This window comes from Anarhichas minor, unplaced genomic scaffold (assembly GCF_050575085.1).
Source record: "Anarhichas minor isolate MPS153535 unplaced genomic scaffold, ASM5057508v1 ptg000017l, whole genome shotgun sequence".
In the NCBI taxonomy this organism is placed as follows: Eukaryota; Metazoa; Chordata; class Actinopteri; order Perciformes; family Anarhichadidae; genus Anarhichas; species Anarhichas minor.
This window is the reverse complement of record NW_027466463.1, coordinates 14,864,193-14,883,047: the sequence shown is the minus strand read 5'-3', so window position 1 is coordinate 14,883,047 and position 18,855 is coordinate 14,864,193. Positions and strand designations below refer to the sequence as shown.

The following is an 18,855-nucleotide window of genomic DNA, read 5'->3' as shown; positions in this document are numbered from 1 at the left end:
TAGAGATTCTGCTGCATCTTTTCTTCTTCTTCTTCTTCTTCTTCTTTTTATTTTACGAGAGTGTTTGATGATTTGGATGTAAGTGCTTGGCAATGCAACAGTAGGATTGAGGAGTGATGAAATGAAATGGCATGAGTGGGAGCACCATGCCAAGGCTTGCCGCAGTGCTCGGGGCTGATCCCACTTTCACCCACCCCACTATATGTGGCGCAGCATCTCCAGTTGGCTCACTACATGCAGGTTGTTAATCATGAATGCTGGGTGGGCAGCCACACTCAAGCATAATGGTTTGATGTGGAATATTAACTAACTACTTTGTTCATGTTTGTGGGACAAAAAGTGTGTGTGTGTGTGTGTCGGGGGTGGGCTGTAGTTGTAAACAAAAATGATTAATTTAAAAGGTCTCTCACTGTGACAAACACTTCATGTCAAGTGCTTTACTCATAAAATGTGCATCACGTTTGTTTGATAATGTTCCTACTTTTGGTGTATGTTGTCTTTTAAAACAGAGTGAAGTGTAACATGTTGTTGTTTTGAGTGTGTAGCCGTGAGCTTCTGCAAGGAGGTGATTAATACCGAGAACGGAATAAAAGCCTTTTTTTTTGCTCTGTTTGGGCTAAAAACAGCACATTTCCTTCATCTTCCTCCAAATATCACATGAAACTCTGATGACTCAGGCTGAACTCAGGTTTTCCCCACGGCATCGTCTCTCAGTCTGTCCTGAGCTCAGACGCCAGTGACGGTTAACGGTGACGGCAACGTATTGCTAACAGAAGCGTGACATTAGCTCGACTGCCATCCTGCGTTTCCTTGTTTTTCCACTTTGAACCACCAACGCCCCCCTCAATTTATGTGTGTGTGTGTGCGCGCAGCTCAAGTGCCCTGTCTCAATGATGGCGTGACACACAACTGTTCAGCGAGCTCTCGTCTGTAACCATGGCAACTGCAGCTTACCTAAACACGGCAGATGTGTGTTTTCTATGTCAGCCTGTTTAAGGGGCACATTAAAGCCTATTTCCAGGCCATCGGAGAGGGACCTTTACCAAAGAGTAAGAGCATGGGTTGACCAAAGTGAAATGCAGAGTGTGTGTGTGTGTGTTTCTTATTTTATACATCTATCTGTGTGTGTTTGTTGAGCTGCTATTCCCACATCCTCACCCACGTTGTTGTTCTCTTTAAAAACATAGTTTTGGCAAACGGTCTGTTTGCTCTTGAAATATCCTGAAACAGCTTTTTACTTCAGGGTTTTATTGTGCCTTTTTTAAACTTGCAGCCTTCGTTAGTAAAGCACAGTAGAGGCTGAAGTGACTGTTTTTTATTCATACCCAGGTACTCTGGGAGTAGAAAACTCCAACGAATCTCAGTTCTTCTCCCTGATGTACTTGGTGCAGGTGAATCCAAGCGAAATGCGTGTCCTCTAATTCATTTTACCAATTAAACCTGCTTACATTCTTAAGAGTAGATGTGGATGCAGTCAAGGAGAGAATAAATCTTAAGCCTTAAAGACAATTCAGTCATGGATTATGCAAAAAAGGAAGCTCAACTCCAGGATGCCTGCAATTGGGATGTAGGTTATGGATCAGTCAAGCAGACATTGGTTGATGTCTCTGCAGACTCCATTACTTATCTATCTCTTCTCAGTTCAGAATGGTATCTTAAGGGAGAAAAGGAAACGCTAATGAATGAGACAAACGAGCAACAAGAAACTTAGTGTTAAGATGCTTTTATATCAAAGGTGCGTTATGTTGTGGAATATTTCTTATGACTAGTCGGGAGAAGAAAGTTGAGGTTTTCTATCAATATAAAGTAAAACAGAGTTTTGATGAATGATCAAGGTTTGTAAAGTCAATTTATTTGCTTGCAAGCAAAGAGAACAGTCTCACAGACACATCGCAGTCATCTGGGAGAGTGCTCTACCTACACTTAGAATGCATGGACATTTATACTCAGACAGCTTCCTGTTATCTGCTTTAGCTAACAAGAATACACAAAGAACACAACAAAAGGCAGGTCATCCTTCGAGCCTTAGTATATCATTTAAGACAGTCAGGAAGATGCTTTTATCTCCTGTTTACAAATCCCTTTTGTTCACAGTTTGCCTTACACTAATCAGTTTAAACTCACAACAGATGCTTCCTTTGAAGTCACTGTGACAACATAAAAATGACCATTTGCAGAGACAGAACAGACATTCTTTACCCTCACCCATCCCATCTGCATGCAAAGGTTTACGCCTTTACAACTTCAGATAACACGTCATCAAAGGAAGTCAAAAGTATTTCAAACAGAGGATCTCTGTTAATCAAGGCCTCTCTGTGTCTCTGTCTTACGAAGAGTAAACAAAAACAGTGCACAATGATAACAGATAACAAGACACCTGGATACTAAACTAATTAAAGTCATCTACTGAAACTACAGTTTGGTGTCTGCTCTTTTAGGACTCACATTCCTTAAACCTTCACATTAGACTATGACATATTTTCCCATTACATTCCACTCTTTTGATTATACAGTAATCACACAATATAGTAAAAATATGTTATAAGACATTTCAATAACAACAGAAGTATTACCCCAAAATGTGAGATATCTGAAGAAAACCCTGTTTTAGTGAGATAAAGGATCTCTGGTTGTTTGAAGCCAGCAATACAATTCAGTAAACATAAAAGAATAAAAAGATAAAAACCCAAAAAAAACCTGTCTTTAGACCTGAGCATCAAAATCATCATAGTACAGAATAAAATGAAAACGAAACAAGCAATAATATGAATATAGCTATAATAATAATAAAAAATGCGTTCTTCGTCCTTTTGTAGAGGACCTAACCGTGCTCCTTTTCTTATGTTTGTTGGCATAAACACGTCGAGAACTCTTCCAGCCGTCTTTCTTGCGTGGTATCAGCATTGGGACAGTTAACACAGATCACGCAAGCGTCTGTCGGTCAACTGCCCGTTGTGATTCCGTCCGTGATCACTGCATCTCCTCTGTTGGTGGCTCCGTCTGTCCTTCCTCCCTCGGTGGTGCCTGTTGGCTGACACTTGTTGTAGGTGCGAGCTCACCTGTAGCTTCAGTTGGTGCGTCTCCTGGTTCTGGAACCTTCTTGCAGTGGGACGCGTGGACCCAAGTTGCCCTCTCAGCTACTTTGACAGCCGTCTGAGTGACGAGGAGGATTTGAAATGGACCCAGCCAGCGTCGTGAGTTCCAGTGCTTCCTTCTGAAGTCTTTCACCACCACGAAATCACCAGGTTTCAGCTTGTGGAGAGGTCCTTCAGCTGGCCTCGGGAGAGCGGCAGTCACCTGTTGTCTTATGTTAGATAAAGCAGAGGACAATTGTGCACAATATGTTAACATTTCATGTTCGCATAAGGCGGTTGAGGGAAGTGGCGCCTTCGGTGCTTCAGTTCCTACATGAGGAGGAAAACCAAACAGTATCTCAAAAGGACTTAGATTGCTTCGTGTTTGTTTTCTCATTCTCATGTACATCAGCACTAGAGGCAGGGCTTTTGTCCAAGGCAGACCTGTGTCAGCACAACATTTTGCTAACTTGGTCTTAAGTGTACCATTTTCTCGTTCAACAGCACCACCACTGGCTGGATGGTAAGCACAGTGTGTTCTTAAGTCGATACCCAAGTATGCGCTTAGTTCTGTAATGGCCTGATTGACAAAATGAGAACCATTGTCACTTGATATTTTAGTAGGAATGCCCCAACGGGGAATGAATTCAGAAATCAGAGCCTTTGCTACTGTTGCAGCAGTTTGTTTACTCGATGGAAATACTTCGACCCACTTGGACCACATGTCTACCATCACTAGACAGTGTTTCTTACCTTCAGATGGAGATAACTCAACAAAATCCATCATAATGTGCTCAAAAGGGCGTGTCGGAGGTGGATGTGCAGCCTGGCTGGACACTGCCACGGGCCTGCCTACATTGTGAGAAGAGCAGGTTACACATGCAGAACAGAATTTTTGTGCACATGCTGTGAATCCCTTTGTGAACCATGTCTCATTTAATGCACTCAACATTCCCCCTTTTGACACGTGGTCTAACCTTTTAACTACTAGGCCTGTTTTTAGCCCCCTGCTCGGAAATTGCATACTCCTACTCCTTTGAGTACACTACCCAAACTACAAGGTCTATTTTAATAATTTTGATGCTAGAATACTGGTAACACTTGTGAGATGTGTTGATATACATATAGATTTTGTATATGTTACTGGTTAATATAGAAAAATAAGAGATTACACAGCTGAAATGTGAAGGTTTAAGGAATCAGTTTTTCTTCTTTTAAACACGTCAAAGATTTCATAAGTTGTTTTCTGTCCCTAGTTTCACACTCATTTTCCCACTGTGTCAAACACCTCTGGTTTTTCTCTAACATTTCCAAGTCTTTAACTTTGACTTTCTTGCCATTTTTCATCTTTTTCAATTTACCTTCTAAATCCCCTCGTAACATTTTGAGCTTAGCGGCGCTCAATGAGCCGTTTTCAGGAAACCCAAACTCCCCTGACCAGTACGTGAGGCATTCTAAACACCCGTCTCCGTGTTTCTGTCGCATCATATTCACTATCGGACCCGAGGGTTCCCTGCTTTTACTCTGCTTACCACCCATCTTTCAGGCGTGGACACGTTAACGTTATCTTAAAAACAATATAGTCGTCACTATAAAGCGTAAGTTTCTTTACCTGAAGGAAAAAACTATTGCAAAAACCTTATTTGAAGTTCACGTTAAGTTAGTTTATCACGATTCTTATCCTATCAGTTTCGTTAGTAGAATTCACGTATTGGATAATTTAACAACGGTCTTACATCAAACCTATAACAATTGTAGTCAAGCGATCTGTGTTGACGATCTCAAAATGTTTTTATTCTGAGTTAAATCATCACCGTATAACACAATCCTGTCTCCTACGTAAAAGCGTGTAATAGTGATACGTCAGAAAACGAAAAAGGGAGTTTACATAAACCATTCGTAAAACAAAACCGTCAAAAACAATTGTGTTACCCAAATAATAATGACTACTTGATCATTCATCTGTGTCTGTTAAATTATACGATCTTAGTATAATTTTACAATTACTTTTACAATTATTTTTACAATTGGAATTTTAACTTCCTTACCCGATATTGTAGAAATTAATTCTTTGTCGTTGAATTCGCGTGCCGCCAATCAGAAACTCCTCGGTTTCCGCCGGCTCTCTCATCTCTTCTCTAAGGAGGTATTGAGACAGGAATCAGTTATTGAACCTGGAAAGGCCTTTTCTCCGGACGGTCCCCCTGGAGCCTGATGGACGGTCAGCGATCCCACTTCTGACACCAAGTTGTTGTGGAATATTTCTTATGACTAGTCGGGAGAAGAAAGTTGAGGTTTTCTATCAATATAAAGTAAAACAGAGTTTTGATGAATGATCAAGGTTTGTAAAGTCAATTTATTTGCTTGCAAGCAAAGAGAACAGTCTCACAGACACATCGCAGTCATCTGGGAGAGTGCTCTACCTACACTTAGAATGCATGGACATTTATACTCAGACAGCTTCCTGTTATCTGCTTTAGCTAACAAGAATACACAAAGAACACAACAAAAGGCAGGTCATCCTTCGAGCCTTAGTATATCATTTAAGACAGTCAGGAAGATGCTTTTATCTCCTGTTTACAAATCCCTTTTGTTCACAGTTTGCCTTACCCTAATCAGTTTAAACTCACAACAGATGCTTCCTTTGAAGTCACTGTGACAACATAAAAATGACCATTTGCAGAGACAGAACAGACATTCTTTACCCTCACCCATCCCATCTGCATGCAAAGGTTTACGCCTTTACAACTTCAGATAACACGTCATCAAAGGAAGTCAAAAGTATTTCAAACAGAGGATCTCTGTTAATCAAGGCCTCTCTGTGTCTCTGTCTTACGAAGAGTAAACAAAAACAGTGCACAATGATAACAGATAACAAGACACCTGGATACTAAACTAATTAAAGTCATCTACTGAAACTACAGTTTGGTGTCTGCTCTTTTAGGACTCACATTCCTTAAACCTTCACATTAGACTATGACATATTTTCCCATTACATTCCACTCTTTTGATTATACAGTAATCACACAATATAGTAAAAATATGTTATAAGACATTTCAATAACAACAGAAGTATTACCCCAAAATGTGAGATATCTGAAGAAAACCCTGTTTTAGTGAGATAAAGGATCTCTGGTTGTTTGAAGCCAGCAATACAATTCAGTAAACATAAAAGAATAAAAAGATAAAAACCCAAAAAAAACCTGTCTTTAGACCTGAGCATCAAAATCATCATAGTACAGAATAAAATGAAAACGAAACAAGCAATAATATGAATATAGCTATAATAATAATAAAAAATGCGTTCTTCGTCCTTTTGTAGAGGACCTAACCGTGCTCCTTTTCTTATGTTTGTTGGCATAAACACGTCGAGAACTCTTCCAGCCGTCTTTCTTGCGTGGTATCAGCGTTGGGACAGTTAACACAGATCACGCAAGCGTCTGTCGGTCAACTGCCCGTTGTGATTCCGTCCGTGATCACTGCATCTCCTCTGTTGGTGGCTCCGTCTGTCCTTCCTCCCTCGGTGGTGCCTGTTGGCTGACACTTGTTGTAGGTGCGAGCTCACCTGTAGCTTCAGTTGGTGCGTCTCCTGGTTCTGGAACCTTCTTGCAGTGGGACGCGTGGACCCAAGTTGCCCTCTCAGCTACTTTGACAGCCGTCTGAGTGACGAGGAGGATTTGAAATGGACCCAGCCAGCGTCGTGAGTTCCAGTGCTTCCTTCTGAAGTCTTTCACCACCACGAAATCACCAGGTTTCAGCTTGTGGAGAGGTCCTTCAGCTGGCCTCGGGAGAGCGGCAGTCACCTGTTGTCTTATGTTAGATAAAGCAGAGGACAATTGTGCACAATATGTTAACATTTCATGTTCGCATAAGGCGGTTGAGGGAAGTGGCGCCTTCGGTGCTTCAGTTCCTACATGAGGAGGAAAACCAAACAGTATCTCAAAAGGACTTAGATTGCTTCGTGTTTGTTTTCTCATTCTCATGTACATCAGCACTAGAGGCAGGGCTTTTGTCCAAGGCAGACCTGTGTCAGCACAACATTTTGCTAACTTGGTCTTAAGTGTACCATTTTCTCGTTCAACAGCACCACCACTGGCTGGATGGTAAGCACAGTGTGTTCTTAAGTCGATACCCAAGTATGCGCTTAGTTCTGTAATGGCCTGATTGACAAAATGAGAACCATTGTCACTTGATATTTTAGTAGGAATGCCCCAACGATCGTTGGGGAATGCCCCAACGATCCATCCACATACATTACCATGTCGCTATTGGGCAGTGGAGTGTCCATCAAGTCAGGACGAGGAGTGCACTGAGCTTGGAGCTCAGCTAAACAGTTGTGCTCCTCTCCGTCACCAGGAATAGGAAGTAATGATGCAGGGTTAAGATTAGTACAGCGTTTGACCATTACGTTCGGCATGTCTAAGAGACATGTGTGATAACGCAAATATCGCCCTGCAGAAAGGTGAGACGATTTCTGTTCGAGAAGAATCAAAGACACTGAATGAGGAACGAGCAAAGTTAATGGAGCGTATCCTACTATGTCACGTGAGGCAGCGAGTGCCTTTTCAGCCGCGGCCACTGCACGCAAACATTGTGGCAAGCCTGAAGCGACAGGATCGAGTTTTGCGGAGAAATACGCAACTGGTCGTAGTTTATCACCATGTGATTGTAGCAACACAGAGGTCATGCAGCCCTGTCTTTCATCTACAGTCTGAGTGAACGGTTTGTTCGGATCTGGCAACCCTAGAGTTGGAGGTGTTTGCAAAGCACATTTCATTTGTGTGAAAGCCGAATGGCCTTCTGTTGTCCAAATTATTTTGTCATGTGCTGTGAGATTTTTACCGTGAATCAAACTTGATAATGGCTGCTCCATTTGTGAGTAATTAGGTATGAACGACCTACAGTATGAACACATGCCTAAAAATGACATCATCTGTTTTTTAGTGTTAGGTTTTGGTATCGACACGATTGAAGCGATCCTTTTAGGAGAGAGAGTTTTCCCTTCCCCTGAAATGTCATGACCTAAGAAATGTACATTTTGCATGACAAACTGTAATTTAGATAGGCTGGCCTTGTGGCCTTCTTGTGCTAAATGTTGTAGCAGTTTTATTGTGTCTTTCTGACACCGTGCCTGAGTAGGAGCTGCGATTAAGCAATCATCTACATATTGCAGGAGTGCAGAGCCTGGTGAGAGAGTTAAACTTTCTAAGCTTTCTCTAAGTGCATCATTGTAGATGGTTGGAGACTCGGTGTAGCCTTGACACAGACGGGTGAAAGTGTATGGCTTACCATTGAAGTTGAACGCGAACCAAAATTGGCTGTCCTTGTCTACCGGGACACTGAAAAAAGCATTTGACAGGTCAACTACAGAAAACCATTTAGCTGCAGGAGGAATCTGAGCTAGAATAGTGTAAGGATTAGGCACATTTGGTGCACGTGCATGAACTGCAGCATTTACTGCTTTCAGGTCTTGCACGAAACGCCATTCAACAGGTTTGCCTGCATCTCTGATCTTTTTAACAGGAAATATCGGTGTCCTGACTGGAGAGTCTGGACAGGGAATAATCACACCTGCTTTCAGGAGTGAATCAAACACAGGCGTAATACCGTCAATGGCCTCTTGGCGCAGAGGGTACTGGTGCTTGTGAGGCCGAAAATCAGAGCGCGGAGTGATAACGACAGGCTGACAGTTGTTGATCAGGCCCACGTCATATTTGTTCGCCGCCCAAAGTGTCTGTGGAACAAGAGTAAGGGCGGGAGAAATAGATGCAGGTTTAGTTAAAAATGTTTGAATTTCTTTGTTATGCTCATGAAACACATAGACTGATCTGCAGGCTGGTGATGAGAGCACACAAAACGTTCTGTGGAAGCCTGTCGATTGTGATCGCAGGACAAATGGATCCAGCGTCTGTTCCCAGTCGGTAAGCGCCTCGCATTGTGCAACGAATGGACCCAAATCCCGCCACTCATCCTCGCGTCCTTTTGACAGCGAGATGTGTGGAGCTGAATCTGGAACATCAAACAGTTCTTTCTGTGATGGAGTCAGAGAAACAGATACAGCAGATCTATAAGTAGACCAAAACAGTGTGGAACAGGCAATTGCATCATTGAGGCCTTCAAAAAACTTGTCCTCATAGCAAACATCTTGTCCTCTAGAAATGTGTGAGGTGCAGTGTAGATGTTTGTAGTTCATGCGGTCGGCATGTGGTGAGACACGTGCGTCTACTATGTGACAAAGTCGTTGTGCGTCATTAACAGGAAGCCACCATTGATAGGCAAAAAGTGACAGAGAGGGAGTCTGTATCATTTGGTGTACGACTCTACGCCTAAGCACTTTAAGGCCATCAGAGGATGACGTCAGTCCTATCCCATAAGCACACATTAAGTCTCTGCCCATTAAGTTGATTGGACAAAGCGTCGAAAGTAGAAACGAATGTTTCACTTTAATGTCAGGATCGTGGTCAGTCTGGTCGGAGTGTACACTCGTCATAGGTACAGTAAATTTTTCAGTTACAGTTACCCCAGAGGCCCCCTGTGAATATACAAAACGCCCACTCATCTTTTGATGAGGAAAATGTTTCTGTTGAATTACAGAGTGAGTAGCCCCAGAATCTACTAAAAATGTTAATTCTTTCCCTTCCACAATAACCTTAGTAGTTGGCATATTTTTGTATGACTCTGATGAAAACATTGAATAAGTGTGTGGTTGTGGTGTAGATGCATTCACTTGTTGTTGCTCTAAGTGTGAAATGACACTGAGGAGTATGGATTGTTGTTCTGCAGTGTGCGTGCGAGAAAGCGTGTGTGCGTTGCAGCAAATGTGCGTGTTGTGTGTGCGTACTGAGTCAGTGTGTGTGTGTGTGTGTGTACTTCTCTGTTCCGGAGTTGAGAGGGAGTCAGCTGTCTCCTGCCCACGTGCATTACCTCGCCTCCCCACATCGCGTCAGTCAGAAGTGCCAAATTGTTGATGAAAGTCACCCCCTCCGTCTCCTCCCTGCTGTCGGCCACGTGGCTGTCGTGATCCGTTGTGTGCATTACGATGTGGGCAATCTCTGAACCAATGTCCTGTTTCTCCACAGAAGAAGCATTCATTGTCCTGTGTCACACGTGAAACTCCTCTTTGGCGGCCATCTTGGAAACGCCCTCTTACATCTCCACGGTGTTGTCCTCTTCCACGCCCCCTTTGCTGACCCCGCCCAAAGTTGTTACGTGGTTGGGTGGGTTGTCTTTGGCTTCCCTCAACTCCTTGCGTCATCTGTTTGACAGCTTGAAGCATCGCAAGCTGAGCTCTTTCTCCAGTTTGTTTGGAGAGCTTCTCCTGTCTAGCTTGAGTGTCATTGTGCATTTTGCAGTTGTGTCGTGCGTGTTTTACCACTTCATCAAGTCTTGCGTCCTCCAGGCCAATCACGGAGCGTTCGGTGGCTGTTTTGATGTCTGGCAGCAGCCCGTTCACGAAAGCATTCTTGAGATGTGTTTCCCACACTGACATTGCTGTTTTGTCAGCCGGTTCTTCAATACCGCTGTGTGTTTGGAATGCAGACATGAGTCGTTGGTCATTCCTTAAACCTTCACATTAGACTATGACATATTTTCCCATTACAGTTATCACAAGTCGAAAAACAAACCAATGAAATTCAAAATATAGTCATGAATCCTGAATTTCTGATTAATGTTTCTGTTCAATTAGCATCGACCCCAGGAAGAGAAGCTGTTACTCTGGTAACAACTAATGGGGATCCAAATAAACAACAAAGGTTGAGAAGCTGGTAAATGTTTAAAGTGCCCGACACAGGCCTCAGATAGCTTCTTCGTAGGAGATTTATGTTTTTATCATATTACATGAAATTAATTTATCTCTCTTCTTGTAATCTGAAATTTGAGGTATTAGCCTCAGCAATTGCAGCATGGCACGTTTCAACCACGATCCTCGCTCCACATTGAGCCGTTTACCTCTCACTGTGGATGTTGAGTGATAAACAGGTACAGGCTGAACTGTGGAAGGCCCAGAGGCCCGTTATTCATTTGCCCGGCTGGCCTCGCATCTCAGCAGATTGTATAAAATCAAACCTCGCCTTCAGGGCTATTTGATTAGCGGGGAGGACACTTGCCGATGACCTTTACGTCTGTAAGGTTTATCTCCTGGACATCAGTGCTCCGCTCCTCCTGCACTCGGATAAAACAGAAAAAGCAACTCGTGTGCATCCTCTAATTTCAGATCAGCAGCATGCTGTATGTAGGGACATGGTTCCCCCCAGATTGGGGACACGCAGGGATCCCATCTGTCACTTTATGCATTATTGCATTTCCCCACCCCCAGCAGTTACTTTTGCATCATACAAGATCGTCCGCCCTATTCATCAAGAATGTCATCATATCACTGTTTGCTCTCGTCAAAACAAATAAAACTCGCTTTGGGGGCTGAACAGGTGGCTGCAGCTTGTGCCTGTGCCTATAAACTCAGCGGGTCTCCTGTAATGTCACGCATCTATTTCCTGTTCAGTCGCTCTTTTCCCTCGAGAATGTAATTGTCAATAAATGATAAGATGGGGAATGTGTGATGGAGCGGGTCTGAGGTTGGAGTATTCTGGGCGAAAATGTGATTTATCTTAAATGGTGGGATCCTGCTGAGTGACATTTAGCCCACGTGTGCTCGGTTCTAGGGGTCCACCGGGGGGCCTGGAATGTCGCGAAGCTATTATTCTGGCCAGAGAGAGGTTTTCTATTAATGGAAGCGCAGAGCTGCCCTCTGGCACTATTCAGTTTGCACTCTTTGCCCCCCAACCCCAATCACAGTCACAGGTTGAACAGAGTCGGGGATGTTAAAGTCGGACTGAGTTGTCACCAATTGTTTATTATTGTTGGTTAACTTGAGTTTTTGCTTGGTTTAAACTCCCTTTATTTTAAGGATTCTGACGCAGTCTCTACATGTCTCAGTCAGGATGAGTAAGGCTACTTAGAAATGACATAATTTGGCATGTGAGTGGTACTATACCAGTAGTGTCAGTGTTCCAGGAATACAATAACCATATTGATGGGACCTTATACTAAAATAGATTAAATTAAAATGTCAATTTTCCTATTTATATTTGAGATGAATATGTTTTGAGTTCTTTACACTAAGGTTCCCATCATGCTTTGGGTGATGTAAACATGAAGTATACTGTTGCCATTGAGTCAGCCAGTTGGCTGTAAGCTACACCTGAGTCCTATGCACCATGGACAGTTATGCTACATTAGCTACTAGCAGTTCCTGTTTGCATTGTAACCATGATTGTGCAGAGAACAAAAACAAGCAAGATCCTTTTGATCCTGAAGGAAAAGGTCTAAACGTGATGTGACGTGATGACAGGCTGAATCTGTTCGGCTATAATAAAAGCACTTTATTAATATGATTTCCAAGCAGATTTATGAGTGGTTATCCTCAACTGACAGTAGAGAAACTGCTATCACTTACAGTATAACGTCCACTGATTACGAGGACATTTGCATTTTGGTTTGACTGAGTTGCGACTTTGAGAAGAAGCAATTGGCCGGGTGTGTGGTGTGAGTTCTTGGAGAAAGATTAGAGATACAACGAGGAGGAGGTTTTTTTTTTTTTTTGTCCCACCCTGAATCATTACAGGTTCAACAATGTTCAAAAGGTCTCATCCGAAGTCACCTCTCGGTCATCATTGCCAGCTGACAAACGAAAAGTGCGACAGATTCAGAGTCGTCTAGGATTACCGGGGTCAACATGTGGAGGAAGTCCTATTGGACGACAGGGTGAAAGAGTCAGCTTCTGTCTTGACCGCCGTCTGGGTTTGATGTCGTCCGGGAGCAGCATCAGGGGAGCAAGGAGCTCTGAACGTAATTATAGGTGGGCCAGAAGGGCACTTTTTATCAGGCGGATAAACTCACCTCCTCCTCTGAGGGACTCTTCGAGCTGCGACAATTGTGCCACTACATGGAAAAGCTTTTTGACTGATGAGATTGAAAAGAGACAGAGAGAGAGAGAGAGAGGAAGAGTAAACATGGGGACTTGACGTCTTCTCTGCGGCAGCATAAATGTCCAATGTGCCATTTGTAAGTGATGGAAGCACTTGTCCTTTACATGGCTAAGGATTCAGCTTAGTGCTGCTTTATTATCACACGTCACGGTGTTCAGCTCAGCACGAAAGGACTGCGCTGAACACAATAAGGAGCATTTACTCTGTGCGTGCCCTTTACTTGACATTCCCAGTTGACTCTTGGCTTCAGAGAGGAACGTCAGTGTTGATGTACGTAACAGATATTCAAATTCTACCGACATGCCTATAGCCTTGTGACAAAGACAATAGGCTGTTTGCCACCTGTGAACTCTGGTGCCAGCGGGATCGTGTGTTACTTTCATCGCGCCCAGTGCAACAGAGTGAACAACATGGGAGCGTCACTCGGCTCTCTGCCTGCCTCTAAGTCTGTCGCTATTTTCGGGTGACAGCAGCTGCCAGGCCTGTTTTGTCAGGGCCTCGCAGAAGGAACCAATGTCATGTGAGGCGAAAGTTATTTAGTTGCTTTTGTTGTCCCCCGTCAAAACGAAGAACATCTTATTAAGTCTTTTCTGTCCATAATTGAGTCCGATAAGCTTTATTTTCTGAAACCAAGTGCAGTAAGAATATCTCGATGTCTTTCCAAAAGAATTTTCTCGAAATTTATGTTTATCTTAAAACAAGAAAGACGAGGACAGGTCAGTGCACTACAATGGAGAAAACTTTTAAATTAAAGATTAAACGAGTTGATTTTATTAGCTTTAAGAATTCTACTCTCAAAACGTTGAACCGCAAAGACTCAGTTACTCACAAAATCAATGAATAAGAAGAAATCTTTTGCAGTTTATCATTAAAAAAAGGACTCACTGGTGTTTTTATTTTGACCATTTAAATGAAATGGCCAAATGACTTCAAGGATAACAGCGTTGGGCAGTCGTCCATCCAGGATGAATCCTAAGGACTTTGGTGAGCCATTAACGGTTCATCTTGTCAAAATTAGATTTTCTTTTTAATACTTTGGACCATAAACCTGTAAAACTAGGGACATTGGTGCCAATTAGCAAATGCTAACACACCAAACTAAGATGGTGAGTATGGTTAACATTATAAAGCACCACTGTGCCTAAGTATAGCCTCCCAAAGCTGTCTTGTTTTTACTTTTTCAGACGGACCCTGGTGCATAATCAGCAGCTCATTTGCATTTTCTTCCAATTTTTCAGGATAATTTTCTGAGCTGTAAATGTGCCAAGAGGTCCTTGTTAACTGTGGCGGTCAGTGTTTTCATGCTGGAGGAAACATGCCTTTTGCCTGCTGATAATTGGTCTAAACCAATCTGCTTTTTCACATTTTATGTTAGAAATCTTAAAGATCTGAATTCATACTGGTTGATTCTAATTAAGAATTTAGTGGTGGGGAGATGAGCCTTTACTAATTTGGAACTTCTCTATGTTTGGTGGACATATTTTCAGCAGGATCTCATTTGGCACAAACAATGGTGAGCATAATTAGTTTTGTGGAGCATCATATTCAGAGAGCAGGAAAAACTGTGGAGGGGAGATGTGCATCTTTCCCTGTCCCAAAAATCTAAATCATGAACAGTATTATGTACTGTGGAGTCTTCAAAACTCGTCAAAAAAGGGCCTCTCCTGTCACAGGAAAAGGCAGACATAAAGGATGACTCTTGATTTTGCAACCTGGCACTTTACATCTAACAGGCTTTTTTAGCAAGTTAAGTTTAATTAATTTACAAGACCACTTAGAGAAAATTTATATATGGAGGTTAATAGATGTTGCAAACTGGTCACATGGCAGGTTCTAACTTTAGAAGTTCACTTTAAGTTCAGCCCTCGTTCTGTGCGCCTAATTGAAACCATATTGTGTCCGATTGCAGAATACGAATCCAATCATATGCAATAACATCTCAGAGACATTCTCCACCTGCTGCTCAACTCACGCCTCATGCAGCCCCTCCATCCTTAAAAATTACCTGCAGCTGCTACAGTTACAGTATGTCCAGCTCCCCACATGCAGAACATAATTTACATTTTCTCACATGATGGGAATTTCCATTTCCATTGTTAGTGCAGGCCAGAGTTTCTCTCTGTGAGAATCCCTCCTCCCTAAAGAGCTGCCAGAGAAGTGAGTCATCGCTTGTGCTCTAATCAAACTCCTTCCCGCACACCGATAGACATCACAGAAGTATATTTTTTAGACAAAAACATCTATTTCTTTATTCCTTCAGTTTAACAGCGTCTTTCTCTTGTCTTCACGAATTTGAGACAAGTGAGTTACAACCTCATTTCAGCTGAGACAGACAGCGAGAGGCGGGAGGGAGACACGTCCATCCCCTCCCACCCTAAGCTCTTTACACCTCACTGTAAAACTGTTTGGGCTGCTTCCAGGATGGCTTAAATCATGGCTTAGCCAGCATGGGATTTGAGGTTTTATCCTGCATGTTTTGATTGTGGGTATTTTAATAGCTGAGTAATTGTGCAAACTGTACATTTAAGACTATTCATAACAAAGGAGAAACATGCTGCTTTGGTATAATGAAAATGGATTTTTTTCTTTTTTTTATCAATCCTGTCAAATGTAAGATATTTAAAAAGGAAAACTGAATCCCAAATAGACTTTCAAATCGGGCATGAAAGAGAGAGAGCTGATCCTGCAGGCTTGACCCAAAAATGTTTCAAGGATAGCAGCGTTGTTGTCACAGCTCAGAGAGGATGTCGTCGGTGCTCATAGATCAGATCGCTCACTATATACAGTAACCGATGTCAAACAAACAAGAGTTTCAGGTTTCAGGCCGCGGGTAGTTGCAGTGCAACCTATACAACATGAAACACAAACTGAGCACTTCTGTGTAGGAGCCAAGGGTTTAAAGGAGGATCCCCTTTCCAAGTCTTTTAACCTCCATTATTTTTTAAAATATCTGTGCAATCTGGCTAATGGTTGGAAGCCAAATATAAAGCTACTGTCTTACAGCTTGTAACGTATATTCTGTGACATGTGATCGTTGTTTGACCTTTTATAGAAAAATTATAATTAGATTTTGCATCAAATGCAGCGCCGCTGAAACATGCATGTTTGGTCTTATGTAGAATTTAAGTGTCCTGTTTGGAGGCGCAAAATATAGGAATAGGGGAATACATATTTATACCAAGACTGACCACTGCCAGGTGAGATTGTGTCTGAAATTTAACGTCTGAGAAAAGCAGGGGTAAAACCTGCAGCGCTGTTTTCTCACACTGAGGGAGAAAGCCTTGCCAGTTCCATGTCAGTCAGTCAGCACTACAACACAAGACAACGGAAGAACAATACAACAGTTATTTTTCATACAGTTTTACTTTTCTCTTTCCTTCAGTGGCCTTTAATGGCTCACAACAGCTCCAGTATATGACTAAAGCAGCCTGTAATTTCCGATGTGTATTAGTTTATTTACCTGAGGCACGTTTCATAAATATCCCCCCCACTGTGTCTTAAAGACCAAACCACTTGGACAAATGTCATCATCGAAATGTTAGAAAGACTTTTTCAAAAGAAAAATGAGATTTAATAGTTGGTTTGTTTAATTTATAAAAGTCGAATGGACTCACTTTTTTTGCCCCCTTTCATGCTCCTGGGTTAGATATTTTGTCAGTGGGAGGAGGAAGAAATGTTTGAACAAGAGATTCTAAACGTACTTGGTGAGCATGCCCTTATTTGTACATTAATTGGTTCAGTGACATGGATTATTCATCCAAACAGAAAAAGCTAGGCTGCTCATCGCATATTGTATAAACAGTTTAAAGGTGAGATGAAATGGTACAATTGACCCCTCAATTGTACATACAACACAAGTCGGGCCTCCTCGGCAGCACTTTGTGACTCACTGCTTTCACAGCCTTACTCCACTTTGCTGCTGTTGTCATATGCATAGAAAACATAGTGCTTAGTAAATAACCAACATATGTTTTAGCAGAGATGTTCTCTCGCTGCTTCGCTTTGAAAACAAAGCTTTAAAAAAAGCAAAAAATCGAATCATCCTCTCATAAACCTCTGAACCGATTCCCCAGTCTGTCGAGTCTTTTCCTTCACTTTGTGGTTACCAGTAGGAACCAGCAGAAGCCTGTTACTCCAGTTCACTGAGCAGCACTCATTAGAGATCGGTGTGTTGATGTTGGGTAAAGGAGTGATTTCAAGAAGTGTGAGTGGCTGTAGAGGCCCTGCAGGCGCTTCCATTCTCTGGAGTACACTGCTTATAGCTGACAACAACAGTCCTTTTCCTACGTGGCTTTCTGCACTAAAGGCTGACACTGTTTTGTCATATATACGAAAAAGATATATAGGATTTTATTTTCCTAGTTTCTCACCACGGTTGCCATGTTGGACACATGCAGAGAAAGTATTATTTATATTAAGTCATAAATTCGATGTGCCGCATACTGTAATCTGGACAGCAGCTGTTGGGGAAAGTTCACCGGGTTATTTTTGACCCGCTGTTTTCAGCACCAGCGAGTGTTTGCTATAACGGTGTTAATAATTATGTCATCAACACACACTCTCTCTGACGACGTGTGTTAGAGAACATGATAAGGCTCACAGCAACAAGTAACATATGATTATATATGAAAATAAACAACTAAATATTTCATCTTATCTTGTAGTTTTTACCTGGTTTAAATTCTGACCGGAGAGTTTTTTTTAAATTTAAGTACATCATGTTTACAAGGTCTCAATTTGACACCATTCACATAGTTTGGGATAATGTGCTTGGAAGAGAGAAAGAAATAGAAACGGATGTTGTGTCTCTAAGCCCTAGACATTCTTACTTTCCATACTGGCTTTGTCCCTCGTGTGCAATGTTGGTCTCTCCTGCTGACGTCAGCGAAGGCGTCTTTTAGCTTCCTCGGTCCCTCTGCTGCTCAATGCAGTTGCGTTGCGATACTTCGCAGCAGCTCCAGGCAGGCTAGGTGCCTCCGTGCAGGAATAAAAAAACTTCTAATGAGCTATTAGAAACTGCTGTACCAGGGACCTTGTTCTAGTGCCTCATATGATTACCAGAAATCGTGTGCACAGCGTCAAGTATTGTTTACCATTGTTTATCAACTGTATAAATCAGGGGTTGTCTAACAGGTAAGGGCACATTCAAAATCTAATAAAAAAGCAAGGCTGAAGTTGTCTCGATTTTGTCTGAGCTGGGGCCCCCAGTGTCCGACTCGACGCTATGTCTTCACAACACAAACCTCCCAGCAACCATTTGTTGCACCATCATGGAGTCGAGTCAAATCCTCGCCTGAAATATGTCCGCATTGGCCGTTTGATAAATCACCTCGGTACAAAGCTTGTAGCATCCGTACAGGAGACAATCATGTGCATCCAGTCTCCTACTGACTGTCAGCGTTAGTTGATGTTAACAATGAAAGTGAATTTGTGGTTTGGGTGTAGGTCAGGAGCTTTTTATTAGTAAAGGTCTCATAAATGTCAGACAAGACATTTATTTCCAATCGTTGGCCGATTCTGCTGTTGGTTCCCCTTTAGAGGAGGATGCATTGGGAGTGAGGATGTTATTACTGAATGGCAGGTCTATCCCTTTGAAACTGCCGTAACGCTGGTAGTGATCCCTAATGACGAGGAAGCAGCTGCATGCTGCTCCACAGGAAGCCTGCTGGACAAAGAAATGATCTGCTTTTATTGACAAGATAAGAGAGAAATCCCTTAAACCCACCGGTTGAACTCTTTAGTGTGAAAGTCGCACGCACAAAAGAAAAGCGTACTCATCCTGGGGAATATTCTGA

At 42.4% G+C, this 18,855-nt stretch overlaps 1 protein-coding gene across 3 annotated transcripts in view; it reads left to right on the top strand.

The window, feature by feature from the left end:
- LOC142951943 (calcium-activated potassium channel subunit alpha-1a) overlaps positions 1 to 18,855 on the top strand; it is an 80,857-nt gene that overhangs the window by 14,094 nt on the left and 47,908 nt on the right. The gene's annotated exons all lie outside the window — the stretch shown is intronic.